The sequence below is a fragment of the Notolepis coatsorum genome, assembly GCF_963971535.1.
Source record: "Notolepis coatsorum genome assembly, chromosome: 17".
Taxonomy (NCBI): Eukaryota; Metazoa; Chordata; class Actinopteri; order Aulopiformes; family Paralepididae; genus Notolepis; species Notolepis coatsorum.
Genome location: NC_140181.1, coordinates 8,482,578 through 8,506,713, shown reverse-complemented (window position 1 = coordinate 8,506,713; position 24,136 = coordinate 8,482,578). Strand labels below are relative to the sequence as shown.

Below are 24,136 nucleotides of genomic sequence, written 5' to 3'. Positions count from 1 at the left end.
CATCACGCGAGCCTACCCTAGCCTACCCAGGGGCCGCCGGCGATCAGATGTGAAAAAAGCGCCCCCTATGGGCTCCCAGATGGTAAATCACCCTTTTGGAATGGACTCAATGAAAATGGATGGGGGAAAAAAAATATTCCAGTCCACATTTTCCAGTCCACTGATGCAGCCGGAGTTACCAGAGTTCATTCTGGAGCCTCTGAGCCGCGGCAAGCATGGGTTATACTGTACACACGTTGGATCAATATACTTATCGATTTTTTCGAATGGTGATCAGGAATTGGAATATACCATTTGGATACCATCTGATGTCAGGTAAGGAATCTATGTTATCAGTGTTAGGATAATCAGACTCGTTTTCGAGGAGATATAAGCTTTTTTGTGATATGTGCTCTAGCTGTTTCACTGTAAAATCCATGAGGAAATGAAAGCAGCTATTATCAGCGTGCGGCTCGAACGTGCGTGCGTGCACCTACAGTATACTATTGATCATCTAGCGTTTATTTGAAAACGATTCATAAATAGGCAGACAAATATCAACGTTCTGGAATATTCCAGTAAAAGGCGATTATCATAGAATATGTTGTTTTTCACCTGAAAACGGGTGCTTTTCAAAATGCTCTCAAACGGAAATGAAGCGATAAAAAACCAATCTGCCTTGACAACACTGACTGGAAAATGATTATTTGATAAGCGACGGGCAGATTAGACACATAGCCATAATTTAAAACATAGATTAGGCGATATTAACGTTAACATTGGGAGTGGACCGTGGCATTCAAGGGGGTAAAAAGGAAAACACGGCGTGGCGCTCAAAGTGTTAACCTTTCTACCCATGCAGAGTGTGTGTGTGTGTGTGTGTGTGCGTGTGTGGACTACTGTACTATTACAGGTATTGAAATGAACAATGCAACTTCCTTATACAAAAAAGAAGAAGAAGAAAATTACCAAAACAAAAATATATATAATAATTTGCATAATAAAATGTCGATACTTGCCATCCTTGTATCGATACAGTATCGCCACGCAAAGTATCGCGATACTATACTCGGTATACTATACTGTATCGATATTTTTTGGGGGGAATAATGACACGATAGCCCCACATTAGGCATCCAGACTGGACTGGCGACTCGTTTCGTCTCACCAGGTAAGGCTTCAAGCTTGGTGTCATCTCTCCTCCCCTCACACGAGTGAAGATGTCCATAACCTCAGACACGACTGGGTCCGTGTGTGTGTGTGTTTTAAGGCTGTCCCCGAAGCCTGTTTTTGGGATTCGCACTTCGTCAGGGGTTTTCGAACCTTCGTTAATTTTTTTTATAAAGAAATTTCAATAAAAAAAAATAAAAATGTTATCCTCAAACTAAATCCTCAATTTGAATAAAGTGATTAATCTGATTAAATGAGTCTTTTTTCTTTTATTAAATCAACTTTCCAGCCCCAGACCCAGCCCAGGGAGAAGCCCCAGCCCAACTAAATCAATTAAATCAACTTTCTTTAATGAATATAACTCATCAGTTTCTTCTACTATAATAAACCCCATTGGTTTAAACAGAATGAATAGACATTTAAAAAAAATTTAAATAAAAATACAACTTTAAAAAAATAATAAAAATTAAAAATAAACAATTCTAATGTTGATTTAGATTTCGAATGACTGGGCTCGAACAGGTACGCCTCCCTGTTCGAGCCCAGCGCTCCACATTGCTTTCAGTTTAGCTGGTCATCCGTACTAATACACATTGGCAGTATTAGGGGGAGGGAAACTGATGGGTGGGGATCGGGCGTTGTGGACAGTGACTGCTACAGGTCGGTTGGTGCGCCTGCGCAGTAGAATCAGGAAGCGATGGGGGCGGCGCCCCTCCAAAGCCCAGACCCCTGACGCTGAAAGATCGAGCCGCGCAGGTGGAAAGATGCGACGGCTGTTACCTCGAGTATCGGAGGGGACTCGTGCTATGTATGACTTAGTCCACATTGCAGCCGGCTTGTGGGAGGCATGAAACAGCGTTCAAAGACAGGGGAGGGTTGAATTGGATGATACGAAAAATTGGGATGGGAGAAAAATATAAAATGGGAGAAAAAGTGGATAAAAAAAAGAATTCGAATGCCAACGTAACAAACGAAGGTTCGAACGTTCGGGCTCAGCGCTAGTGTGTTTCTTCACATGATAGTCGAGGTCACTGGAGCAGCAGTCACTTCCTTGAAGTAGAAGATCTCAGCTTGTGGTGTCTGATTATGTGTGACGGGCAACGGGAGCCTTGAGAGCCCGTCAGCATTCCCGTGCTGGGCCGACTTCCTACACCTGATGTCATACTGGTGGGCAGACGGCAACAAAGCCCATCGCTGCTGCATACAACTGGCCGCAAGCGATGGAATGCCCGTATGAGGACCGAAGATAGATGTGAGAGGTCGATGGTCTGTCAGTAGCGTGAACTTTCTGGCGTAGAGATATTGATGACATTTCTTTATTCCAAACACTATAGACAGCCAGTGCTTCACGCTCAATCTGTGCATAATTGCTTTACGCTTTGCTCAGCGTCCTTGATGCAAAGGCGATGGGTCTCTCTTCCCCTGATGGCATGATGTGTGTGATACCACTGCACCCACGCCATAAGGTGAGGCGTCACATGCCAGCTGAAGTGGCCCCCAGAAATAGCTGCGTGCAATTGTGTCGAGTTTGCTCAGGGGCAGCACTACCTACCACAGGGCTTTAAGGTTGATTACAAATCTCAAACCTCTGACACATCGCTGTATATGAGAGTAGGCTGGCCCTCTCTAAGTATTCGCAGGTTGAGTCATTGGTACCTTTTCATATATACGGCCATACTGAGACAGCTCCCAATCTTACCTGTGTTCTTTCATCACTCTGCAGGAAAACAGCACTTACCAGTTACGCTCACAAGACAAAGCACCGCTGACCGCACCCTCCTCTAGGACAGGGGTTCCCAAACTTTTCAGGCCGGGACCCAGAAAATAAGGCGTCAGAGAGCCGCGGCCCAATGCACATCGTCTGGCTTTTTTTTTTATTTTAAATTTTGCCAGGCGACCGATTTTTTTAAGCCAAATATCACTTCAATCCTATAGTTAGTTCAACTTAGTTATTCATTTATATGTGCTATTTATGAGAGGGCTAACTTGTTGCAAAATAATAATGATAATAATAATAATAATAATAGCCTCATTAAAATACTATTGTTGCTTCGGTTGTTTTCAGCGTTTTATGTGCATAATTATTTAGTTTGAAATGTTCATTGAAATAAGTAGATTTTTCGTTTTTGTTTATTTATTAAGTTAATATAAAACCATATAGTCACATTTTAGAATACAATAGAATAGAATTTTAGAATACAACTAGAAACACTGTCCTGGCCTGCTTCTAAGTTCAGTGGCCTGACAAAAAAAAAATTATTGATTTTTTATTATTATTTTTTTTTTAATCATCTCGCGGCCCTCCCGTGGCTGCTCGCGGCCCACCTTTGGGTCGCGACCCCGACTTTGGGAACCACTGCTCTAGGACTCTGCACGGAGAAAAAGCCTTCCAGTTTTCTGCCCCTAAGGCCTGGAATGAGCTTAAAAAAAAAAAAAAAAAACATGGATCTGGAGGAGCTTATCTCACTACCATGTTTTAAAGCTAGAATAAAACGCATGGAGGAAGATGAACTAGTCTGTAAATGCTATGTTACGTTAACAGGTCACACTAAATGAATCGTGCCTGCCTTAGTGCCTTCAATGTACAACTCTGATGTGGTCCCCCTTTGCTTTCTTTTTTCTTTAAATGTTATACTGTGGGGGGCGGCTAGGTGGCGTAGTGGGCAAGGCGCTCGCCACCAATGCAGGAGACGCTGGGTTCGAGCCCAGCTCTCCGCATTGCTACCAGCTTGGCTGGTCGTTCATACTAATACATTTGGCAGTATTAGGGGGAGGGAAGCTGGTAGGTGGGGATCGGACGTTGTGGACAGCGACTCATACAGGTCGGTTGGTGCGCCTGCGCAGCAGAATCAGGAAGCGATGGGGGGGGATCGGACGTTGTGGACAGCGACTCCTACAGGTCGGTTGGTGCGCCTGCGCAGCAGAATCAGGAAGCGATGGGGGGGGATCGGACGTTGTGGACAGCGACTCCTACAGGTCGGTTGGTGCGCCTACGCAGCAGAATCAGGAAGCGACGGGGGCGGCGTGTCCCTCCCACGCAGACCCCCGACGCTGAGAGATCACGCTGTGCAGGTGAAAAGATGCGACGGCTGCCTCCTCGAGTACCGGAGGAGACACGTGATGCAAGGCTTCGTCCACATTGCAGCCGGCTTGTGGGAGGCATGGCCTAACAACGTTCGAGACAGGGGAGGGTAGAATTGGACGATACGAAATTGGGATGGGAGAAAAAGTAGATAAAAAAAATTTATAATTTATACTGTGAATTTTATGAACTTGTGATTTGTAATTGTCTTAATTGCTGTCTTCTTGGCCAGGTCTCTCTTGTAAAAGAGTTTTCTAACTTCAATGAGACTAACCTGGTTAAATAAAGTACAAATAAAATAAATAAATTAATGCGGGGTCAAAGTGGGTGAGGGCTTCAGACTGAGAGAGGGCTGTCTTTGCTCCTTGGAAAGCTGTCTCACATTCGTCTGTCCAATTCCATGTTTTGGCACAAACTTTTGCATAGTACGTCAGCGGGCCAAGGAATGATCTCAACGGACTCACATTCTTTGGAGATGGAGCCTCCAAAATAGGCTTCACCTTTGACTGTGCTTTGTGGAGTCCAGTGCTGTCAATTATGTGCCCCAGGTACTCGACAGAAGGTTGGAAAAACTCACATTTGGCTTCCCGGACTCTCACACCACATTCCTCCATAGTGTAGAGCCTCCAGGTTCCTTAAGTGCGACTGCTCATCCTGTGATAAGCAGGTCATCCAGGTAACACTGGACCCCTGGGAGCCCACTTAGGATCTGGTCCATTGCTCTTTGGAGAAGTGCGGGAGCAGAAGTAATCCCCAAAGGAAGCCTCTGGTACCCGAATAAACCTGAAAATAGTTCATAAATCTTTTTTAGACTTATCAAAGGCATTTGATACTGTCAATCACCATATATCCTCCTGCAGACGCTCTCACATCTTGGAATAACAAACAATGCACTGCTTTGGTTCACCAGTTACCTTAAAGATAGACAGCAGTCTGTATCCTATAATGGGACCAATTCTCCTTTTCTTCCTTTACTTTGCGGTCTGCGGTTGCTGTATTTCGTTCATTATTTGTAGTTTCTTTACTTTATTTTCTCTAAACTTGAAGCCGTATGGCATAAGTGCCTACTTCAGTGTCTTATCTGTAGACCTGCTTGTATGTATTGTGAATGAATGTTCCTTGTGTGTGTTTGGGGAGGGGGAGGGGGGGGGGGATTTTAAGGCAATTCTCCTTCACATCTCTTTGTGGATTATATTGTATTATATATGTAATTGTTTTTCTATGTGTAAATAAACAAAAACAGAATGAGGGGTAATGGATACTGTTCTGCAATCAAGACAGGGTTCACACATTGACTTAAAATCACCACAGATTCTTGGAGCCCCATCCTTCGTCATGACTGGAACAATCGGTGTGGTCCATTCACTGGCGCTCACTGGTTCCAACACCCCACACTTCACTAATCTGTCTAGTTCTGCATCTAACCTTGGGTTTGATGGCGTACGGAACAGGTCTAGCCTTTAAACACCTCGGTGTGCTTCCTGGTTTAACTGTCAGCTTAACAGTAATGTCCTTCATGCTGCCAAGTTCTCCATCAAAAATCGCACGCATAGCCCTCAGACTAGTCTCTCCTCTCCCTAAGCCCCCTCACCTACCTCCCTCCCTCCCTCTCCCCCTTTCTTCTCTCTCTCTCCCTCTGGTTCTCGCTCTCCTTCCCTCTGGTTCTCACTCTTCCTTTCTCTTTATCCCTTTCTCTTTTTCCCTCTCTCCCTTTCATTCTCTCCCTTATTCATTGTTGTCCTTGTATACTATTGCTACTGTCATTTTGTATTTTATTTACTTGTATGCATGTACATAACCTTGTTTTTGTTACATTTTACATTTACATTTAGTCATTTAGCTGACGCTTTTATCCAAAGCGACTTACAAGTTCTGTACGACAGGTCATCAGGAAGGGTACAACTCTATCAGCTGAGTAACAATGTTCATCAAAGTGTTGAGTGCTACAGTGTAGGTTAGTTTATTAGGACAAGTGCATGACAGTAAGGTTAGTTAGGGTTAGATTTTTTTTTTTTTTATTATTATTATTTCAGATAATGGTTGAAGAAGTGCGTCTTTAGTCGACGGCGAAAGATTGGACGGGATTCGGCTGTCCTAACTGGGGTGGGTAGTTCATTCCACCATTGTGGGGCAAGGACTGAGAATAGGCGGCTTCTCTTTGATGACCCTCCGGGAGCTTGGTTGTTACAGCCTCCCACCCCCCCCTTGCCTGGATAAATAAAGGTTAAATAAAAAATTTAAAAAAAATCTCCTGTAGTGTCTCCATCACTAACTATGAACACTTCTTGTCAGTTCAGTCTGGACAATTTCCTTGAATGGTGTACAGTGGAAGAGAATTCTTCAGCTTGTTGTGTTCCACTGTCACATTCACAACTCCTAACACTGGAACACTGAACAGCCCCTCTCCAGTGTAGGTCCTTAACTTCAATTTGCTCACTCGAAGAGTCAAGTGCTGCAGCTTCTCTCTGAAAACAGCCTCTGATACCATGGATGATCCACGTGTGCTGCCCGGTGTCCACTTGCATCCGCACTGCTTTATTCTCCAACAGTGGTGTGACCCAGTATCCATCATCACTGTCCAGAACAGATACAACATGTACAGTATCATCATCATGAATGAATGAATGAATGAATGAATGAATGAATGAATGAATGAATGAATGAATGAATGAATGAATGAAAACTTTATTTAACAGATGGCAGAATGGGTACAATACACAGTACGGCTCAATACACACGATTGTTAAGGGGATGCAGACCAGAGAAAGACTTTCGTCTTGTTTACATCAGGGTCCCCCATTTTCAATTCATAGTGACATTTATGACATACACAACATACATGACATCATCATCATATAGTACTGTTACATTTGTGACATATACGATATGCAAATATACAGTACTGTTACCCATAGATCCTGACAGAGTATATACATATGATGGGGAGGGGACTGTACATTAGGAGGGGGTGGGTGGGTGGGAGAGAAATATACATACGGCGGGGAGAGAATATATACATACGGCGGGGAGAGAATATATACATACGGTGGGGAGGAGACCGTCTATTAGGAGGGGGTGGGGGGGTTTGGACATTTATGGTGGCCAGTTTCGAATTGCAGCCTCCCGTAGGTGTTCTTTAAGAGTGGTTTTGAAAGTGGGTAGTGATTCACATTCCTTTACAGCTGTGGGTAGGGCGTTCCACATTGATGTGGCATAATTGCGAAACGTGTTTAGTCCCTTGTTTGAGCCGAATCTGGGTTTAACATGATTTGTGGAGCTCCCTCTGGTGTTGTGGTCGTGGTATTCACTGACCTTTTGGAAGTATTTTGACATGTACATGGGTCGTATAGTGTATCTTGTAGACCAGGCCCATTGCAAGTTGCTCATCATCATCATCATCATCATCATCACTCTGCTCGTCCTGTCCGCGCTCCATCTTATTCACACGTTTCTTCTCGTTTCTGTACAAGCCACCTTTCTTCGTCTCAGTGTGCTGTTTGTATGTCTGGGTCTTTTTTATTTCCACAGGCTTGATTGATTGATTGAAAACTTTTATTAACAGATTGCAGAATGGGTACAATACAGTACGGCTCAATACACACAATTGTTAAGCGGGGATGCAGACCAGAGAAAGACTTTCGTCTTGTTTACATCAGGGTTCCCCATTTTCAATTCATCAGGACATACATGACATACAGATAGACAGCACGTTCGATATGGCCTTTTATACCACAGTTTCTGCAGTCCACGTCTTTACACCAACACTCTGATGGATGGTGCCCTGTTCTCCCACAGCGGTGGCATGGCTTGCCAGCTGTTGTCTTGTTCTTGGACTCAAAAGACAACTTATGCACTTGGGTTGATAGACGTACTTATCTCTATCGCCCTTTTCCAGTCTCAGGTTGGCTTCAGTCAGTAGTCGTTTCTGAATAGACTCACTGCGTGGACCAGACCACACACCAGTCTGTCACGTGTCATTGAGTGAAACTCCAAATTCACAATATTCAGACGGGTGTTTTAAGTTCAGCTACAAACTGTGAAACAAATTCACCCTCTTCTTGGTTCCTTTTATGGAATCTGAACCTCTCTGCGATGACCAGTGGCTTAGGAGTAGGGTTGGGCACTGAGAACCGGTTCTAATAGGAACCGGTTCCTAACTTCCGGTTCTGGAACCGGAAGTAACATATTTGCATTTCGATTCTTAATTCCGATTCTTAAAAAATTTATATATATATTTCTTTAAACTTTTTTAATTAATACCCTAGTTACAGTACAGCAACCAAATTAAACTGTATCAAGTCAACTGACAATGTGAATAGTATGAAAAAAATGTATGATTAAAAAAATTATAATAAAAATCTCCTGCAAAATAAGCTGTGACCTGTTTTGACCTGCACCTCAAAGAATCGAAAGCGAGAATCGTTTAGAACAGGAATCGATGTGGAGAATCGGAACCGGAACCAGAATCGTTCAAATCCAAACGATGCCCAACCCCTACTTAGGAGAGTAGTGATTTTTTTCTTCATATTTCCACTATTTCTTCATAGGACTGGACTGGTCGCCTGGCTTCTCAGGTTGCACTAGACTGCGCACAGTAGGTTGTATGTTTTTGCTCCCATAACACTTAAGAATGGTGGTACTATGACACCATCTTCGATCTTATTAGCAAGTGCAAAATACTCAAACCTCTCGTGTAAGAACTCCATTGTTCTGTTTCATCAAATGGTCCGATATGTCCAAACAGTTGCAGCAATTTTCAAGCAATAATCTTTACTTCCCCTTGGATTTCAGCAATTAGTCTTATCCTTGTTTTTCGTGTGAGTTACTGTCTTTGGTCCTGGACTCCTGGCACCATCCTCCCCTCTTCAGTCTCCTTTCTACCGCGGCCCGGAGGCCAGAGTGAGTCAGGGACACCTGGGTAGATTTACTCCACAGTAGAAAAGCTGGAGCAGACGGACTTAAGTAGTAAACTCAATTTTCCACACAGGGTGCGTTTTGTCAGAGCGTCTGGACTCCGGTGAATACACGCCCTGCGTTAAAACGTCAGTTTAAAGGGAGGTTTATAGCTCCAGTGTCTCTACTCATAAAGTCTCCCAGGCTACAGCATAACCTCTGGGGTTGAAATGAGGAAAACCGTTGATGACAAAACCGCCAGTCACCGCTTCAACGCTCGGCTGTGTATAGTGGCCTTTAGAATCTTATCAACAATCCTTAGATTTGTTGCTCTTATCTTGACAAACTGTTAATATCTACACAGATAAACACAATTATAAATTGAAGCTTTCACTGCCACATTGAGTATTTTGGAGGGAGAAATCTCAACGTTTTTTGTCAAATACGGACTTTCGCAGAAAATAACAAACACAACGTGAGAACGTATTATCCTCGTCGCCGGTTTTGTTTTATACTCATCCGATTATTTCATACAAAACATATAATAATCAGGAGACACGAGACGAGGGTAATTTCCAGCGACATCTCTTTAGTGGTAAACTCCACACAGGTGATTACAATGACGCCCGTACTTAATAGCAGGGGGCGCCGTGACAGTATCCGAAACTTAGAATGTCAAAACACAACATATCTCAACTTCAATTAAAGGCACCTGGATGGTTAATGTCCATATTGTTGCTGTCTCCTATACTTTGACCCTGGTGGTAGACGGAGGACTAAGGATCCGACATTGTAGATGAAGAACGTGCTATTTATTGCCGTCGTGAGCCCTCCTCCGTCCAGGAGTCGTCTGCCATCTTAACGCCGGGCTGAGAACGTGAAGTTCAGCTCTCTCTCTCCATTTCCCCCTTACGCACCTATGAGAGACTTAGAAACAGGCAGAGGCGGGTCCTTCCCCCGCCACTCCAAAATACTCACAGCTGTGCACATTCATTCAGTTAACCAGCCAATTATCACAGCTCACAGCTCACAGCCTGACAGCTATGGGCAAAACAGAGCGTATTTAACTGGGGCATGTAATCCATGGCGTTCCAATAACAAAACAAAAAAAAACACATATTCTCATATTTCCATTTAAATTATATTGTTTACACTGTTTATATTTCTCCTATTTTTATATTCAAATTTTATTTTATCTTCATCTATTACTCTGCCCATACCTGTTGGTACCATGCTGCTATGACGGACACGTTTCCCCAAAGGGGATCAATAAAGGAATATCTTATCTTATCTTATATTCCTGTCAACCTGTGACACATACATTGTACAATCAAGGCCAGATTAAGAATTCAGAGGCCTCTGGGCCAGACTCTTGTGGAGGCCCCCACACACACATACACGTGCACGCACGCACAGTGGTGTTTTTATATGTAAAACATTGGTGGGGCAGCCACTAACCAAGGCTACATACCAGGCAAACTACAGTAATCAAAATGACAGTAATCGTTGTTCGCAGATTTCGCACCACATATCAGGCATAGGCTACAGGTAAGCCTGCATCGTTAGTCGTGAAAGCTAATTAATCTGTCCACGCTGAATTAAACCCTCTATTTTCCTCAGACTTTCCTTTTTTTGGATTTACCCATGGTTAGCTTACTGGGGGGTCGGAAACTCAAGATCAGCCACTTGCAGACGGCAGGGAGAGGCGCGGGGTGTGACGTACTGTATATTTTAGTTGATGAAATATTTTTGTTGACTAAATATTTTAGTTGATGAAATATTTTTTCATTTCAGTGTCACAGTATGACATCGATCTCCAAAATAATAAAAAAAATAAATTATTAAAATTCTTTTATTTTTTTTTATTTTTTAGATAAGATATTCCTTTCTTCATCCCCTTGGGGACATTCGGGGCGTCATACAGGCAGAGGAGGGGTCCCTGCAGACAAAGACACGGCCACACTTCTAGTGGGTCATAAGTGATGATTGAGAGGGATCATGTCGATTATATTAGACGACCTGACCCCATGTCATAATGTTGTAGAGTCGTTTACTTAACCCTTTCACTACCACACTACAGAAGGTAAACTTTTCCACGACCACACAACAGACGGTTAACTGTCTGTTAGTGTGGTAGTGAAAGGGTTAACCCTTTGTCGTGTGTGGCAGTGAAAGGGTTAACCTTCTGTATTGTTGCCGTGAAAGGGTTAACCCTTTGGTAGTATGGTAATGATGAAAGGGTTAAAGTATCCTCAATGTCTCCAACAATATTCAAACCCTGAGAAGTCTGTAAGTTCAACCAAGAACACGGAGTGCGTCCTAATGGATTGCATTTAGAAATGGACTGCATTTATGCATCAGCTTTTATCCAAAGTGCTTTACAACTTATGCCTCACATTCACCCACTCACTCACACACTCACACACCGACGGCGGAGGCGACCGTGTGAGGTGGTTAAGTGTCTTGCTCAAGGACACTTCGAGCCGCCCGGAATCGCCCCTGTTCTGTTTTTCTTCTTCTTCTTCTTTTACTAGACTAGACTGTGGTCGCCTCTCAATTACATCACTTCCCCTTTACTTACTTCATCACCCACTTCCTAGCCCACACCCACTTTTAGCCATTTTACCACCATTTTATTTTCAAAAACTCTTAACATTTCTCTATGAAACGGACCCTACTGGTTAGAAAGATTGACTAATCCATTAGGTCCATTAGGTCCTCACCCCTGCCCACTTTGACAACCTAGGATGGCTTAGAGTAGACGACAGAGTACAGCAACTTGCAATGGGCCTGGTCTACAAGATACACTACACGACCAAGGTACCCATGTACATGTCAAAATACTTCCCAAAGGTCAGTGAATACCACGATCACAACACCAGAGGGAGCTCCACAAATCATGTTAAACCCAGATTCGGCTCAAACAAGGGACTAAACACGTTTCGCAATTATGCCACATCAATGTGGAACGCCCTACCCAAAGCTGTAAAGGAATGTGAATCACTACCCACTTTCAAAACCACTCTCAAAGAACACCTACGGGAGACTGCAATTCGAAACTGGCCCCTGTAAATGTCCTAACCAAGTCAATATTCCAATGTACAGTTTTGCTTGTTTGTACAGTGTTCCCCCCCGCAACCCCCTCCAATGTACAGTAAATTACCTAGTATGGTTGTCAATATTCCAATGTACAGTTTTGCTTGTACAGTTGTACAGTGTCCCCCCCCCCCCCCCCCCAACCCCTCCTACCCAACCCCACCCAACCTTCTCCAATGTACAGTTTTTACGTCAAATGTATATACTCCCTTTTCTGGACTCTTTTTGTATCACAAAAAGTACTGTATTTGCAAATCTGGTATGTCATAAATGTATAGATGTAGCAGTACTGTCTACCGGTATGGCATGTATGTCATATATGTCCTGATGAATTGAAAATGGGGGACCCTGATGTAAACAAGACGAAAGTCTTTCTCTGGTCTGCATCCCCTTAACAATTGTGTGTATTGAGCTGTACTGTATTGTACCCATTCTGCAATCTGTTAATAAAGTTTTCAATAAATCAATAAATCAGTCCATTAGGCTAATAGGTTAGACCACCCACATCTGTGTTTTTATTTGACTATATCTAGAGTATGGCGCTAGCATTTTCCATTTCACTTACATGAAACGGTTAGCATTAGCTTTGCTGTGCTAACACTTTTGAGCTACTTATCAACTATGTGATTAATACAGAGGTTTGAGGTTGTGGATGTACCCCAGTCTGCCAGTAGCTTTCAAACCATGCCAGGCTACTGTGAATTCTCAATCTAGCTAAAAGCAAAAGAAAGTGCATTCTGTCATGATCCCACACTCCTTTATGACATCATCAAACACCATCTGTTGCAGAACATTACATATTGTATGCGTTATGTCACAATACATAAATGTATAATGCCATATTGCTTATGCTGCAGTGCCCCAGATGCAGTGTTTGCACTCATGCAGTGGCAGTGTGCAGCTATATCTTTTCTTGCCATTGCTGTTGTTTTGATTTCCATTTTAAAAGGTCTGTGCCAACTACTGAGTTCATTTCTACTATTTATTCCAAACAAACTGATGGTTTCTCAGGAATGTCCTACCAGACACCAGCGTTTAGAACAGCACATGCATGTGTGTTCATGGACTGGGTATGTGGTGTGTGTGGTAGTGAAAGGGTTAACCCTTTTGTCGTGTGGCGGTGAAAGAGTTAACCTTCTGTATTGTCGCATTGAGAAAGGGTTAACCCTTTTGGTAGTGTGGTGGTGAAAGGATTCAAGTGACTGTGTACTACTAGCCAGGTCCAGGGTGTGAGAAGGTAGAGAGTGTCAAGTGTAGAATGTCTCACTTCAACTTCTGGCTAGACGACGGTAACTTAGACGTTGAGAGATTTCTCCCTGCAAACTCCTCAATGTGGCGGTGAAAGCTTCCATTTATAATGGTGTTTATCTGTGTGGATATTAACAGTTTGTCAAGATAAGAGCAACAAATCTAAGGATTGTTGATAAGATTCTAAAGGCCACGATACACGGCCAAGCGTTGAAACGGTGACTGACGGTTTCAACCCCATGAGGTTATGCTGTAGCCTGGGAGAGACTTCAGAGATGTAGAGTAGAAACACTGGAGCTATAAACCTCCCTTTAAACTGACGTTTTAACGCAGGGCGTGTCTTCACCGGAGTCGAGATGCTATGACAAAACGCACCCTGCGTGGAAAATGTAGTTTACTACTTAAGTCTCCTCTTAACCTGCGCCCCCAAAAGTGGCTATTTTAGTTTTCGTTTTTGAGGACTGCATACTTTTTTTGCAAACCAAAACAACATACTTTATACTTATAGCACATGCATGAGCCTGGGCCCCGTTCCATGTACCGGGATAACCGAGTTAGCCGGATAACTTTAGCTGGATAACTGTGTTAGCCTGACTTTCCGATTTCATGTACGTGGATTTCCCAAATCACCATGACAACATATCCAAAAGTTTGAGCCTGCTCGAAAGCAGAGTTCAAGTTCAAGTTAGCCCGATCACGCAGAGCCACGCCCCCGCAAAGAAGTGACAGCTCGTTTCCTGAAACTATTCCCACAGTCTACGATCTGCATTATACCATTCTGAATTACGTTTTTGTGCTCCATTCTTCCAGAGGGGGCTTTTGAAATGTAAAATAGACCCAAAATGCTGATATTAAATTCACTTTGTCCTAAATAATGCACGTTATATATACCGTGGCGACGGTGGCGCTCGCTCGTGCGATGTACACAAAAATGTGGTTATTTTAATTGTAACTGGGATTAAGATGTCTGATGAGATGCGCTGTTTGACGGATTTGAGAAATTGAATGAGCCGTTGACGTCACATGAATGAATGAGGATAAAGAAATAAAACGTCATTCAAAATAAGGAATATTCTAAACACGGGTCTCTCGTTCATTAATGTATAAACAATGAATTTATCCCATCTGGCACAGTGGCCCAGCGGTAGTGCTCAAGACTTCCAATCTTGCGACCCGGGTTCTAATCCCGGAGTTTCCAATATGATTTTTTTGAATATAATATTAATGATTATACGCCAAAGTAGCCTGGTTTTAAGTTAAAATATTATAAATCTACATGCATTGAGGATGTCATTCTTTATATAGCTCTCAACGTGCACCAAATTGAATTATTCCTATATTGCAAAAAGAAGGACCCCGGTCTTGAACCCGGGTCGTCCGTGTGGAAGTCAAAAGAACAACCCGTTACACCACAGAGTAGATAAGTAAAAGATTGACTATACATCAATCAATGGGCAAGAAAGCCGTCTCGTAATTCTGTATAACAGTTAACTAGTTATTTTCGCTAGCAAGATCTCATTTGATTATTCAATCCAGCAGGCAAGTTTAAAGAAATATAATCTGATTGATTGAGGTAATGATGGACTTAGAATTAGCCTATAGATAACGCATTTAACTTGTCGGCGAGGCGATTGAGCCTATTGCAATCTGTCAATAAAGTCTTAAATCAATTAATCAATCAATGCCGTTGAGAATCAGGGTCTCTGCCATCGATACGTGCTGGCTTTCCACCTAAAACGGGAGCGCGCATCTAGCCTGACTCTCAAGTCTGGCTTGAGTTAACGAGACTGAATCCAGGTTTGTGAAACAGGAAAATCCCGGCTTCGAACATCGGGTTAACTGAAGCTGGATAATGGACATGTTGATCGACTTAGTTGAACCACGTACATGGAACGGGGCCCTGGTCTCTTTTGAAAGATGACATTCTGAAGTTTCTGATTCCAGAAAGAAAATTCACTTTGAGTGCTAACGTAATAGAGTAACATAGGTCTGAACTTGAGTTGTAGAAAAACTTGTTTCTCAAGTTTTTCTGTAGTAGTTAGTAGTCCAGAGGTAGTATTTCCCCAGAAGGTGGTATGGCTTACAAATCCAGACGGAGCCATAGCCTGAAGCCTTATGTAGTACATGTCCAAATTTCGTAAAGATCCATTCAGAAATGAGTGATTAGGAGTGATTTTGGTAAACTGTGTACAATGAAAAACTCAGTTTTCTCATAGACTTCAATTCATTCTCTTCCTCGTTGCTCGTTAGTTTTTCACCTAGATCCTAGATCATACATCCCCAAATGGGGTATCATTGGAAAGCCACACTTATTGGCTACAACCCTCCACAATCGTTTTCAAGATCGCCAAATGATTGACGGAACTAGAGCCCCAAGAGTCGGGAGTGGTATTTTGCGCAATACCGTGTACTTTGCACAAGCCTCAAATACCGGCATGTAACTCGAGAACCGCTGAACGGATTTTGTCGGATTTTGTCGCTATCGACAGGCAACAAATACGCCTTCAATTCGATATATATATTGTATTAAAAAATATGCACACCCGAGCCGCTAGAGGTCGCCAAAGTGGCGCATCACGCCGGTGGGCAAATTGTCCTCAAAACGTCCCGGGGCCGGGACGGTGCCAGTTAAGAGGTTTTAAGTCTGTCTGCTCCGGCGTTTCTACTGTGGAGTAAATCTCCCAGGTGTCCCTGACTCACTCTGAGCACCGGTCTGGCCTGTTGGAGCAGCGTGTGGCTCCTTACTCCCTTCATCACACCCTGGTCTTCAGTTTCTGTAGCTCCTCCTTACTCCCTTCATCACACCCTGGTCTTCAGTTTCTGTAGCTCCTCCTTACTCCCTTCATCACACCCTGGTCTTCAGTTTCTGTAGCTCCTCCTTACTCCCTTCATCACACCCTGGTCTTCAGTTTCTGTAGCTCCTCCTTACTCCCTTCATCACACCCTGGTCTTCAGTTTCTGTAGCTCCTCCTTACTCCCTTCATCACACCCTGGTCTTCAGTTTCTGTAGCTCCTCCTTACTCCCTTCATCACACCCTGGTCTTCAGTTTCTGTAGCTCCTCCTTACTCCCTTCATCACACCCTGGTCTTCAGTTTCTGTAGCTCCTCCTTACTCCCTTCATCACACCCTGGTCTTCAGTTTCTGTAGCTCCTCCTTACTCCCTTCATCACACCCTGGTCTTCAGTTTCTGTAGCTCCTCCTTACTCCCTTCATCACACCCTGGTCTTCAGTTTCTGTAGCTCCTCCTTACTCCCTTCATCACACCCTGGTCTTCAGTTTCTGTAGCTCCTCCTTACTCCCTTCATCACACCCTGGTCTTCAGTTTCTGTAGCTCCTCCTTACTCCCTTCATCACACCCTGGTCTTCAGTTTCTGTAGCTCCTCCTTACTCCCTTCATCACACCCTGGTCTTCAGTTTCTGTAGCTCCTCCTTACTCCCTTCATCACACCCTGGTCTTCAGTTTCTGTAGCTCCTCCTTACTCCCTTCATCACACCCTGGTCTTCAGTTTCTGTAGCTCCTCCTTACTCCCTTCATCACACCCTGGTCTTCAGTTTCTGTAGCTCCTCCTTACTCCCTTCATCACACCCTGGTCTTCAGTTTCTGTAGCTCCTCCTTACTCCCTTCATCACACCCTGGTCTTCAGTTTCTGTAGCTCCTCCTTACTCCCTTCATCACACCCTGGTCTTCAGTTTCTGTAGCTCCTCCTTACTCCCTTCATCACACCCTGGTCTTCAGTTTCTGTAGCTCCTCCTTACTCCCTTCATCACACCCTGGTCTTCAGTTTCTGTAGCTCCTCCTTACTCCCTTCATCACACCCTGGTCTTCAGTTTCTGTAGCTCCTCCTTACTCCCTTCATCACACCCTGGTCTTCAGTTTCTGTAGCTCCTCCTTACTCCCTTCATCACACCCTGGTCTTCAGTTTCTGTAGCTCCTCCTTACTCCCTTCATCACACCCTGGTCTTCAGTTTCTGTAGCTCCTCCTTACTCCCTTCATCACACCCTGGTCTTCAGTTTCTGTAGCTCCTCCTTACTCCCTTCATCACACCCTGGTCTTCAGTTTCTGTAGCTCCTCCTTACTCCCTTCATCACACCCTGGTCTTCAGTTTCTGTAGCTCCTCCTTACTCCCTTCATCACACCCTGGTCTTCAGTTTCTGTAGCTCCTCCTTACTCCCTTCATCACACCCTGGTCTTCAGTTTCTGTAGCTCCTCCTTACTCCCTTCATCACACCCTGGTCTTCAGTTTCTGTAGCTCCTCCTTACTCCCTTCATCACACCCTGGTCTTCAGTTTCTGTAGCTCCTCCTTACTCCCTTCATCACACCCTGGTCTTCAGTTTCTGTAGCTCCTCCTTACTCCCTTCATCACACCCTGGTCTTCAGTTTCTGTAGCTCCTCCTTACTCCCTTCATCACACCCTGGTCTTCAGTTTCTGTAGCTCCTCCTTACTCCCTTCATCACACCCTGGCCTTCAGTTCTAAGAGCCACCAGAAGAAATCATCCTGTCAAGGTCGCAACACCGTCGCACATAAATATATTTTTGTTCTGTGTTTTTAAAAAATAAATAATTTTTATCTTCGCCGACTTGCGGATCGAACTGCACTGACTTCACAAACCATGCCAGGCTAATGTGAATTCTCAATCTAGCTAAAAGCAAAGAAAAGTGCATTCTGTCATGATCCCCCACACTCCTTTATGACATCATCAAACACCATCTGTTGCTATTGTTTCTAGTGAGAGACCCCTAACGGCAGAACATTACATATTGTATGTTTTATGCCATCATTCAAAATGCCATATTATTGCTTATGCTGCAGTGCCCCAGATGCAGTGTTTGCACCCCTGCAGTGTCAGTGTGCAGCTATATATTTTCATGCCATTGCTGTTGTTTTGATTTCCATTTGAAAAGGTCTGTGCCAACTACTGAGTTCATTTCTACTATTTATTCCAAACAAACTGATGCCGGTTTCTCAGGAATGTCCCACCAGACAGACACCAGCGTTTAGAACAGCACATGCATGTGTGTGTTCATGGACTGGGTATGGATGGAATCATTAGTGTGTTGTATGAATTCCGTCCTTCGGATGAGACGTTAAAAAAAACTGAGGTTCCGTCTGAATTGGGTCGTTAAAGAACCCAGGGCATCTACCACAAAGAGTAGGGTGTTTATTGATGTTCCTGGCCAAATTCCCAATCGGGTCTCTTGACATCAAGGCCACCTAATCGTCCCTTCTCCCCTTAATTGGCTGATATCAATCCCCGTCTCCTGAGCCTTTCATCCAGTGTGTAGTGTGATGTGTGCCTGGTGCCAGTGTATGGCAGCCATTGAGCCTGTAGCCCAAGGTTGGATGCTACACACAGTGGTGGTGAAGGAGGCAATTTCCACCCGACATTGTAAAAAGTGCTTTGAGTCTGTCTCGAAAAAAAGTGCTATATAAATGCAATGATCATTCATTCACACCCTTTGGGGCGACAGTGGCTCAGGAGGTAGAGCGGTTGTCTGGTAGTCGGAAGGTTCCACCGTTCGATTCCAACTCGTCCCGAGCAGCGTGTCGATGTGCCCTTGAGCAAGACTCTTAACCCCTAATGTGCAGGTTGGCATGACCCCTAGCATGGTTGCCTTCGCCGTCGGTGTGTGAATGTGTGAGTGAATGGGTGAACGTGAGGAACAAGGAATTGGATAAAAGCGCTGTATATCTTTACTTACTACTTATATGAAGATGTTCAAGACTATTACTTGAAATACTTAATACGTAATAATAATTTTAACCCTTTCACCACCACACTACAGAAGGTTAACCCTTTCACTACCACACTGCAGACGGTTAACCCTTTGTCATGTGGCGGTGAAAGTTAACCTTCTGTATTGTCGCAGTGAAAGAGTTAACCCTTTTGGTAGTGTGGTGGTGAAAGGGTTAAAGTGACCGTGTACTACTAGCCAGGTCCAGGGTGTGAGAAGGTAGAGAGTGTCAAGTGTAGAATGTCTCACTTCAACTTCTGGCTAGACGACGGTAACTTAGACGTTGAGAGATTTCTCCCTGCAAACTCCTCAATGTGGCGGTGAAAGCTTCCATTTATAATGGTGTTTATCTGTGTGGATATTAACAGTTTGTCAAGATAAGAGCAACAAATCTAAGGATTGTTGATAAGATTCTAAAGGCCGAGATACACGGCCAATCGTCGACGCGGTGACCGGCGGTTTGGTCAACAGTTATGACGGTTTTCCTCATTTCAACCCCAGAGGTTACGCTGTAGCCTGGGAGAGACACTAAGATAGGTTACTGGGTTTTTTTTGGTGTTTTTTTATTTCAGTTCTTTGAGGATTGTTTATTTTATTTATTATATTTTAGGATTGGTTATTTTATAAAATAGTATATCGTTTTATCAGTTTGTTAAATTTTTTGTAAACTTAAATTTTAGATTTTTTTTCACTTTCTCCTTTTTCTATTTTTTCTCCCATCCCAATTTCGCTGAGCCAATTCTCCCCTCCCCTGTCTTGAACGTTGCTCGCATATGCCCGGTTGTAGGGAGGATAGAAGCCTTGCATCACGTGTCCCCTCCGATACACGAAGAGGCAGCCTGTCACATCTTTTCACCTGCCAGCGCGGACTCTCATTGGCGAGGTGTAACGTGTGGGAGGCTCACACTACCCCTCGCCATCTCCTGTCTCTGCTGTGCAGGCGTCCCCCAACCGACCTGTAGGAGTCGCTGTCCACAACGTCCAGATTACCACCCTTCGACTTCCCACCCGCTGACTCTGCCAAATTGAGTTAGTATGACGGCCGGTCCAAGCCGGAGGCAACGCCGACAGCCGGAGTCGAACCCGGTGTCTCTTGCGTTGGTGACGAGCGCAATGTCCGCTGCGCCACCCAGTCGCCATCTGTTTCAGTTTGTTTCAAAATAGTTCTGTACGACGAGTCAGCAGGAAGGGTACAACTCTTTCAGCTGAGTAACCATGTTCACCAAACAGTGTTGAAACTTGAGTGGTGTTCAGTGTTGAGCACACAGTGGTCTCTAGAGCTCTAGGAAGAGTGCATGATGGTAGGTTAGTGGGTTTTCTCTCTCGTTTTTTCATTTCAGTACACGGTACATGGACGCAGTACACGTCCGCATTTAGTCTCCCAATTAGTCGCTCCCAATTAGGGAATCCCAGCTGAGCCGCGCCGGGCAGCGCTTCCTGTGTACTGGGCCTCAAAGGGGGAGTCTGTGTATCATGGCGTCAGTGTTTACCCAACAATTGTTACAAGTTGTTTGGCCAAGTTACTGTTGATTGATTGTGGAGATGATAACGAGCGCTGGGCTACAGGCCGCATGTGCCTCAATTAAAGAATCCGCTCCGGATGATCGTTCCGTTACGTACAGACGGTAGTTTTTCACACGCACACGCGCACGCACACACACACACACACACACACACACACACACACACACACACACACACACACACACACACACACACACACACACACACACACACACACACACACACACACACACACACACACACACACACACACACACACACACACACACACACACACGGGTACAAACTGCATGGGTAGAAAGGTTAATAGGGTGGCTCACGCCTCTGTGAGCGCATTATACACACACACACACACACACACACACACACACACACACACACACACACACACACACACACACACACACACACACACACACACACACACACACACACACACACACACACACACACACACACACACACACACACACACACACACACACACACACACACACACACACACATAAAAGGCCTCTGGTTTGTGAGGATCTACCCACTGGTAATCTGGGGCTTTACTAATTGGGAGATCCCATTAAGGTCACAGCCTTTAGCCAGCTCGACCAGCATTACGTGCTAACAGACCCCGAAAAGCTGTTGAGTGACGCATTCACTGTGTGTGTGTGTGTGTGTGTGTGTGTGCGTGTGTGCGTGCGTGTGGGCGTGCGTGCGTGCGTGCGTGTGTGTGTGTTAAGAGCGAGTGAGATTTAGAGAGAAAGACGGAGACATAGAGATGTTTAGGCATTGAGGTGATTTTCTATAGTGTACATCCAGAAAGGTGTCTCTTTTTCTGAAATAGTTATTTGTTCCACAATTTAAAAGGGCTCCTACTTTTCATCGTCCTGCATCTCATGAATGAATGAATGAATGAATGGATGAATGAATGAATGAATGAATGAATGAATGAATGAATGAATGAATGAATGAATGAAAACTTTATTTAACAGATGGCAGAATGGGTACAATACAGTACGGCTCAATACACACAATTGTTAAGGGGATGCAGACCAGAGAAAGACTTTCGTCTTGTTTACATCAGGGTCCCCCATTTTCAATTCATAGTGACATTTATGACATACACAACATACATGACATCATGACATTTATGGCATAGGGACATACATGACATACAGGTATATAGTACTGTTACATTTGTGACATATATGATATGCAAATATACAGTACTGTTACCCATAGATCCTGACGGAGAGTATATACATATGATGGGGAGGAGACTGTACATTAGGAGGGGGTGGGTGGGTGGGAGAGAAATATACATACGGTGGGGAGAGAATATATACATACGGTGGGGAGGAGACTGTCTATTAGGAGGGGGTGGGGGGGGTTTGGACATTTACGGTGGCCAGTTTAGAATTGCAGCCTCCCGTAGGTGCTCTTTTATCATACATTAATCTCCTCTCCCATCCCCTTCTCCTCTCCTCTCATCTCTTCTCGTCTCCTCTCCTCTTCTCTTCTCCTCTCATCTCTTCTCCTCTCCTCCTCACCTATCATCTCCTCTTCTTACATCTTCCCTACTTCCCTCTCCTGTCCTTTCACCTCCTCTCTCATCCTCTCCTGTCCTCTCCTCTCTTCTCCTCTCCTGTCCTCTTGTCTCCTCTCATCTCATATCCTCTCTTCTCCTCTCCCCTTCTCCTCTCATCTCCTCTCCTCTCATCTCCTCTTCCTACATCTCCCCTCCTTCCCTCTCATCTCCTCTCCTGTTCTATATTCTCCTCTCCTGTCCTTCCCTCTCCTCTCCTCTCCTCTCCTCTCCTCTCCTCTCCTCTCCTCTCCTCTCCTCTCCTCTCCTCTCCTATCCTCTCTTCTCCTCTCATCTCCTCTCCTGTCCTGTCCTCTCCTCTCCTCTCCTCTCCTCTCCTCTCCTCTCCTCTCCTCTCCTCTCCTCTCCTCTCCTCTCCTCTCCTCTCCTCTCCTCTCCTCTCCTCTCCTCTCTTCTCTTCTCTTCTCCTCTCCTCTCCTCTCCTCTCCTCTCCTCTCCTCTCCTTCCCTCTCTTCTCCTCTTCTCTATCCATCTCTTGTTCTCACCATATCCGCTCCTCTGCTCTCCTCTCCAGGGGCGTGGACGCGTGGGGGAAAGGTGGAACTGTCGACCACGGGCCCAGGCTGGGGGAGGGCCCTCGGGGGGTCTTGACTGGAAGGTTTGTTTTAAAAGGGTTGTTTTTTTAAAGTTCAAAAAGGTGGGCGTTCCTGTGCAGACTATTGAGGCTTAGAGGACCTTATGTTTTGACTACTCCTCAATACCAGGCAGTGTCCCTGTCTGTAGCAAAGTTTGCGTAGGTGTATCAAATGTTTGGGTAGATCTCTACCTTTTACACTGTCTTTGTCAAACATACTGTAATGCATGAAGCGTGAAGGTCGCCCCTCTTTATGTCCCTCTGTTGTCTCTCCTCGCCTCTGTCTCTCTCAGTGTTTGTCTCTCGCTCTCCTCTCTCTCTCTCCTCTTCTCTCTCTCTGTTAGTTTAGTGTTTAGTATTTGGCACGTATTGTGTGTCTGTGTTTGTTCAGTTCCAAGGTATTTTGTCCCCGTGTTGTTTCTGTAGTTGTGGGACGTCCTCTTTCAGGGCGTCTCTCTCCAGTCCTAATTATCCCAGGTGTGTCTCGCTTCGTCATTTGTTCCTCTTATGTATTTGAGTTCCTCTGTTCACTGTTGCTACGGTCCATTGTCTCCTGTGGTTGATGTCAGCGTGTCATCCGTTCTGTTCTGTGCGTGAGGTTTGTTTTCCATGTTAAGTTATTCTCTCTAGTCTAGTTGTTGTTTAGCGGTCGCTCCCCGGCGCGGAGTAACTTTTGGTAACTTTGTTTTGTATTTTTATTTTATTAAAAAATTTTAATGTTTTTGGTAGATATTTAAAAAAAAATTAAATACCGGGCAGTCCGGTAGAGAGAGAGAGGAAGTATGGGAGGATAGAGGGGGAAGACATTCGGCAAACGTCGCCGCGCCGCAGGGCTGTACGTGGGTGTGCCACCCCCTGGCACCCCTTGTTTTGTATTTCTACTTTTTTATTTTTTTATCCACTTTTTCCTCCCATTTTCTATATTTTCTCCCATCCCAATTTCGTATCATCCAATTCAACCCTCCCCTGTCTCGAACGCTGTTTCTTGCCTCCCACAAGCCGGCTGCAATGTGGACTAAGTCATACATAGCACAAGTCCCCTCCGGTACTCGAGGTAACAGCAGTCGCATCTTTTCACCTGCGCAGCTCAATCTTTCAGCGTCAGGGGTCTGCGCTTTGGAGGGGGCGCCGCCCCCGTCGCTTCCTGATTCTACTGCGCAGGCGCACCAACCGACCTGTAGGAGTCACTGTCCACACCGCCCGATCCCCACCCATCAGTTTCCCACCCCCTA

The 24,136-nt window shown here is 44.6% G+C and overlaps 1 protein-coding gene across 1 annotated transcript in view; it reads left to right on the top strand.

The window, feature by feature from the left end:
- The window catches only part of LOC311243450 (oxytocin receptor-like), a gene marked incomplete at its 3' end in the record, with an annotated part of 74,827 nt that overhangs the window by 43,305 nt on the left and 7,386 nt on the right, over nt 1-24,136 (top strand). The window contains exon 2 of the mRNA XM_084332683.1: nt 22,845-22,928. The remainder of the gene's footprint in view (nt 1-22,844; nt 22,929-24,136) is intronic.